Source organism: Alligator sinensis, unplaced genomic scaffold, assembly GCF_000455745.1.
Source record: "Alligator sinensis unplaced genomic scaffold, ASM45574v1 scaffold521_1, whole genome shotgun sequence".
Lineage (NCBI taxonomy): Eukaryota > Metazoa > Chordata > Crocodylia > Alligatoridae > Alligator > Alligator sinensis.
The window spans coordinates 862,216-869,544 of NW_005842374.1; the positions used below are offsets into that span (position 1 = coordinate 862,216).

The 7,329-nt window shown below is 43.6% G+C and overlaps 1 protein-coding gene across 2 annotated transcripts in view; it reads left to right on the plus strand.

The window, feature by feature from the left end:
• Nucleotides 1-7,329, plus strand: part of DCX (doublecortin) — a 113,180-nt gene that overhangs the window by 13,628 nt on the left and 92,223 nt on the right. The gene's annotated exons all lie outside the window — the stretch shown is intronic.

Below are 7,329 nucleotides of genomic sequence, written 5' to 3' on the forward strand. Positions count from 1 at the left end.
AGAGCGGGTTGGCGGGGGGGCGGGGCCCCAGCCGGCAGGGGCTCTATGGAGCCAGGCCAGCTCCCCACTCCCTGCTGGTGCAGGCCAGCCCAGCTCCACAGACCCCTGCCAGCCTGTGCCCCGCTCTGGATCCCACCAGTGCTGGCCCTGGGACATTGGTGACCAGGGGGTGGAGCACCTGTCAAGGGGTGGGGCAAACCTGTCAAGGGGCAGGGCTACCCATGCAGCCCTTGACAGCCTGCCAAAACTGGATAAGTGGCCCTCCGCCCAAAATAATTGTCTGCCCCTGATTTAATTGCACATGTAGATGCACCAGGTATGTGTCTTATTTAGTTTGTCTATTAAGGTGCATATCTACTTTGTCTTCTGACTAATATAACTAACTACTCCTCCATGAAATTTTCCTGTTTGGCTACCCATTGGCCCAGCTTTGGCAGGAAGTGTGGAGGGTACTATTAGCCCTGCCTAGCCTATAGACAACTGAGTGAAATTCCCTCAGGATAAGGAAGGTCTAGACCAGGGGTGGCCAGAGTTACTCACCCTGAGAGCAGCACTGAAGTTCTCCACTGATGTTCAAGAGCCAGTGAGAGAGCGGGGGGAAGGGGCGACCTGGAGTTGAGCCGCTCTGGCTTTCCCCTGTGTGGAGCGCACCCCAGGGTAAGCAGCACAGCTGTAGCCCCACCCCGGCAGCCTGGCACTTGGGCCAGCAGTCCCAGTAGAAGTTGGCAGGGCTTCAAGAAGCGGGGCAAGAGCCACAAATACTGTGGCGAGTGAGCCGCTTGCGACTCACAAGCCGCAGTTTGGCCACTGCTAGACCCCCAGATTTCTGTCTTAACTAAGTGTCACAACCACTAAGCTATTAGGCAATAATAGTCCCAACACTGTCATATCAAGCAGTTGCTACCCATGGTTTTTGCCAGCTACAGTTTTGGGGAGATTACATAAATGTATGCACCTCTGGGGTAAAATTGCCTCACAAGAAAGCACAAATGGAGTTATAGGCCTGTGTGGCTGTCCTAGATCACATCTGAGCATGTGCAGTAGGCTGTTTAGTCATGCAGGTTCTAAATGGAGATGCATAAAGAATCTAGAGGTCTTACTGGAACTATTTACATGTCTGAGGGATGAAACAAGATCTAGTTTTAAATGAGATCCTTCAGGAAGCTTGTATCAGAGGATTGAACCCAGACCTCCTGAATGCCTGTTTGATACTTTTCTTTGTGCCTAGGAGCACTCCCCTAGTGTAATTCATAGATTGAGGTAGGTAGCATTTTCTATGGCAGCTAGTGCATCTGTCCTACTCATTATCCCAAGGCTTGGTGCTGCTTCCATGCAGATGAAGATTTCATTTTTATTAAAGATCCTTAGGTAGGTAACTTCAGTCAAGATTTTAGATGTGTAATATGTGCAGCAGCTGACTACTTGGGGCCTAACCTGATAGGCAGTGAGAAGAGTAAATGCAGAAAGTAGGTTGCAATTGTTATTTGAGGAGAAGAATTTTAGGAGAGAGGCTATTTAAAAACCTCCATCCTCTGTTAGGCTTAGCAGTGGTGACTCATGTTTTAGGCATGTTACCTTTGAAAGCCAGTGTCTAGTGGAATATTAGCCTATAGCATTCTGCTGCTACATGGATTAGTCTCCAAGGAGTTAACATTAGCAGTGGTTTGGATTGAATTTAAAATCAACCACACCCAGCTTAAACGCATTTAAGAGACTGAGTAGGATTTCTGCTGGTTAAGTCAAGTCTCATTACAGAGAACTACTTGTGTTATAGAAGCCATGTTAATAAATGTTCTTAGACCTTTTTATCCCACAATGCCCTAGAAGAATCCCCTCTCAACTCTTGTCTGAACCTTGGGGTACTCAAGGGAGAGAATTGACTCCAAAGAATCCATCTCAGGTATTATAAAGAGCCAAGTGCATGTTGGAAAAGGGGGAGTTTTAATAATGTGCATGTAGTATGGAGGAGTTCATCTGGTCAATGGTGAGATTTAGGCTAAGTATAGACAGTCAAGAAGCCTGAGGCTGAATCAGTTTAGTCTTTGCAGGTTAGTCAAAACTGCATAGATTAAATTGAAATGGAAGTGAAAGACTTCATGACTCAGACCTTTCTTAACAGAAGTGAAAGGACTCAAGACCTTTAGTTCAGGAAATGCAGCCACATACCTGCTGTAGCTCAGGCCTGAAGCCAGGGGGCACTAGAGCATGGCTCTTTGGCTGTGTGTTCAGTTCCTTTTCCTGCTGCCCCCGAGGCCTCTGGGATTTGCAGTCTAGAATCACAACTGCAGGGCTCTGCCAGTTTGCTCATCACTTCCTCTTCCTGCTTCCAGCTACCCCTGGGATATGTAGTCCACTGTTGCAGCCAGCACTAAGTTTGAGCAGGGGAAGAGGTGTTTAACTTTCCTCCCTGGTCTCAGACAGGGTTTGCCTTCCCCTGCAGACTGAGCTGTACCCCAGCCAGGCTTGCCTCCTGCCCCCTTGTCAGCCAGCCCTCACTGCCTCAGCTAGGGAGCAGAGGGGCAGGGCCAGGGCCAGTCCTGTTCTCCAGAGCAAATGGCACAGCCCAACCCAGGACTGAAAATCATGCTGGGGGACTGTAATTTAACTTGAACCAGGAAGTGGTTGGGGACAGAAGCTTCATAAACTGGTTTGACACAACTCAGTTAAGTCTGATACTAAATCCAACCAGGTTTATTTTAAACCAGCTTCAGCCATTTTGAAATTGGTTTATGTGTACTGAACTTCTGTTCTGTTACAGGTTTAAACCAGCTTCTGATTGCTTAAACCAGTTCATTTAACTTCTGTCCCTAGCATTATTGACTCTACTACTACATTTTATTGCATTAATTCGAGGAGCTCCTGGTAACCTGTTGCACTACTGCATATGACTAGTGCCATGATCCAAATCCAGGTTGGGTAGTTACTTTCTGCCCGCCTGAATTATCCTGGTAGTTTCCATTGAATTATTTGTCCATTTGCTTGTAGAAGAACTTAGAAAACCAAAACACCTTCAACTTCTAACTTCAAAAAACTCCTTTGAACAAATATCTAAAGGGCTGAAGAAAGTGTCAGAGAAGAGGGGAACCCATGTTCAGGGAGTAGGATGCCCTAGGGTTTGGGGGTAGAAATTGAAAGCCCAGTCCTGCAGAAGGCACGGTGCTAAGGCTGGGGTCACAATTCCACACAGAACTGAAGTCGGGTCTAATGTAAAATGCAGGAACTGAAGAGAGCAGAACGAAGAAGCAGTGCCAGTCCTAATCCACAGGAGACTCTTTAGCAGAATAAACTTTGGCAGCTAAATTGGCAAAATTGCCTCAGTCTACCTTCTCCACTCTTGCCTGTAAGATTGGCATGCAAAATTTATTACACTTAGGAAGAATTGCAAACTAAGAACCTGAAAAAGGGGTTCCTCCATTTTTTTTTTTTAATTTTTAGCTACTGAGGAAGGGAGATCACAAAGGTGGGTTTAAGGTTTACTGTGAAAGAGAATAGTTGAAAGCTCTCAACTTTAGCTTAGCACTCCTTTAAAAAAGTGCATGTGTGTATATATATGTTTGTAGAGAAGATGTGTTTTGTTTAGTAGCTGTATAATCATTTTGCATCTTTACAGAGCTTCATGAGAAAGTAATTAGATATAATAAAAGCAGCAATTAATTTAAAGTCATAGTGGAGTTATTAAATTCAATAGGAAGCTTGGCTTCTAACAGAAAGTATAGTAATTTTGACATGACTTTGAACCAAATTCTTACCTGTGCTATGATAAAGAATTATGTCGGGACCAATTTGGTGCCTTGACAATGCACTTCTGTGGCATTTAGGCATCATATGAAGATCTCATGATAAGCAGCTGCAGTGTGTTGGCATTGTAACACAGATGGGCTTTGCTTTCGCTGTTCTGGCATCATGATAGAAGATGCTCCTGTAGCTGTCTGGCTCCATGGCGTTACAAAAAAATCCCCATTGGCTTGGTACACATCAGCAAGACCTTTTTGTTAATGGCAAGTTACTTTATTGCTTTAAAACCCCAAACTCCCAGTACTGTGCAAGTGAGATTTTGTTTTGAGAGGGGGAGAATGCAGAGGTGGGGGGACAGGGCTTTGTGCTGTGGAGCTGCCATTTGGATTGTGCCTGGTGAATGCAACAAAATGGCTGCTCCTTATATCTGAATGGAAGTGCACTCTTGCTGTCTTACTGAACATGTGCTCAGCAGCTTAATGACTTATGCATGGGAGTATTCATATCAATCTGACTTCGAGCTAAGTGTATGAGCAGATTTCTGTAGGAGTGCAGTGTTTGGGGCAAGAGGCTTCTCTGCTTTGCTATTTTGGCTTTCAGCAACCTCTCTGTGCCCTTTTCCCGCATTCAGTCTGACATATCACTCACGTCCTCAATCACTCGATGCTATGGTTATGGCCGTTATATTTCTCCATGACGGGAGAAGTCATAAACCTTGACCTCCCATTAGCTGCTTAGCAGAGAGAAACACGTGGGTGAAGAAATATCCACGGCCCTCATTTCCCCACTGTCTGTCCTTGGAAATCCATTGATGTTGGAAGCTTCCTAATGCCCAGGGTGCCTGTTCACTGTGCTATCACTAGGATCACTGGTGGTGGTGTTTGATATCAAATAATACATCTAATTAATAAATAGAGCTCTAGGCTGAGAGGTAATACAATATTACAACAATGCCTCCAACTGGCACAGGAAAGGGGAAAGAAGAATTTAAACGGGAATCTTCCCTGTGAGGAACATAATACATGTGATATATTTGAAATTGGGAGTCACCAAATAGCTGAGGGTTAGAATGTAGATAAACTGAAGTTGAGATTTAAAGAAAAACCCATGTGCTTTGTGGCTCAGGAAAGAGAAGGGATCTTTATTTTCCATGTAGATCTATTGTCCTAGCTCAGTTTTGCTCTGCACCATTTCTGCTTCTGTTCTGGATTCCAGAGAGCCAGCTGCTAATCGAAGCAAAATTCGTACTGGGTTTGCAATGCGAACAAAGTGTTCACTAAGGATTGGGTTTAAAAAGAACGTTGTGACCACAAGCATGACTTGAAATGCCAGCATCTGAAACTATTGGACTTCTGAGGCCCACTGTTTCCTGCGAGAAAGGGAATATTGCCTTCACTCCGCTGCAATAGTATTATCTATATGCTAGAGATCTACACAGCACAGAGGAATTTCAGTGGTTTCTGCTGGAGCAGCCTGTAATAACATTCCACAAAGAGCACAGGAACCTCTGCCGTTTATTTTAAAATCTTAAAGAACATTTTCCATTAATAAATTTATAAGGCCTTGTGTGTTTATAGAACGCTGAACAAATATATACTTCACTCTTCCGTGGCATTTTCTATCCAAGCTTTCTAAAGTGTTATGTAAACCTTAATGAAGGTGAGATATATTACTGTCTTTATTTCTTGGTAGTAACCGAGGCATAGATTAGTTAAGTGACGACTCCAAGGAGGCCTATGGCAGAATTGGAAATAACACCCCTATCATGGGATTCCCAGTCTTGTCCATAAAAGTAACATCATCCTTCCTTGGGGACGTGTGCGTGTATGGGGAGCCCCATGCCAACCAATGATGATGGGCCTGGAAGGGCTTTGGCTTTTGAGGGGGGTTTGGCTCTCACTGAGCAAGTCAAGCTCTTCTCCCTCTGCTTCAGTCTCAAGCTGTTTGTGGACCTGGATAAAAGCAGGACCCCTCCTGTATACCAGATGCTGCTCTGCTGAAGCACATTAATAAGCAGCAGTTTATCATTTATTAATCAGAAAGACTTAAAGGATTAGGTGCCACTGAAAGATGATCAATATCTCCAATGGGAATTCTTTATAATGGACAAAGATATCCAAGCCCTGTTGGATATCTTTATACTTAGTACAATTCAAGATGCATAAGGAATTATGATGCTTCAACTATAGACAATATGCCTAAGATGTTATGGTGGGAACCTGTTGGCAGCAGAAATGTCACAAACCAAGATGTATACAGTTTGTCCATGTCTTGTAATGAAATTACAGCCTTGTCAATTTAGGAAGTACCTGAGTTTAATTAAAAATATTAATCATCCCAAGTTTCTTGCCACTCTTTCACCTCTTGTATCTCACTTTCCTGTGGGACATTTTGACATCAGTTCCCACTTCCTGTTCATACATTGTTAATTCCTCTCAGCTTGACTATTTGCATATTATTACGTAGCACCATGAATGCACATGCCTTGCAGCCCATTTGAATACAGAGCGCCTGTGCTCCTGGAGCTAAGCATCTAAAAAGATGTGTAAGCATTCTTCATTCCAGAAAGAACAGAGGAAAATGTACATTGGGTATTTTTTCTATTGCTTTCTTATCCTGACACCAAACTCTGAGCAGTAATAAGGACGTAAACGCTAAACACACATTTGTTGTAAGCCTATAATCTTGCATTATAAACCTATCAGTGCTGTGCCATGTGTCACATGAAAAAAGCTCCTCAGTGCCTCAATTTGGTTTTCCATGCAGTCATGAGGACACCAAGGGCTTGATTCTTCTTCTGATGTACTTTGGCTGACACGGCAGTCATGACAGCTGTGTAAAGGAAACAGAACCAATGTGCAAACAAGCTACCCTGGTGAAAGTGAGTGGAGATTTCTGATTTGACATTTGTGTATGCACAAGGATTAAATACTGATCTGCAGTCCCCAGCAGTGGAGGGTTAGGCCAGGAGCATTTTTATAGAAGGTGGATGTCAGGATGAATTGCATTTGAGTCCCCAGTAGAAAACATGCAAGAATATGCAACAAGTTCCCCACCATGGTCTCTCACCTGAAATAATTCAAACCAAAATGTTAGGCTAGGTTAGAAACAGAGACAGAGAAGAAATGTCCTATAAGGGCTGCAAGATCATCTTAAAAATCCATTAAACTTTCCAGACTCCTGCATAGGCTTTTAATTTCTATAAAAAATCATAACACCTATAGAGGGGGAAAAATTTATGAGCTCGTTTTATCCTTCAGCCCAACCACTGCAACATTTTCTTTTAACGCACTGCTTTGTCTTGCTTTGTCAGCCTGAACTGACTCAGATGGTTGAGCTCCTATCACTTCCCCGAGGAGACTATTTTACAGTCTATCCCCTCAGTAATAAATCTCTAGGGTCCTTCAGATTCCCTCAAAAAATAAATCTATACAGCTGTATATGCTCACGTGTTTCCATGGCAGCTGAAACGGTGATGAGCATAATGTGAAAGCCCAGGCAGGCAGACAGGATTCCATAGATATGACTGCAAAACACACAAAAAAAGGCTGAAACTAATTTTGAACAGCTGGGTTTTAATTCAAAGGTTTTTGC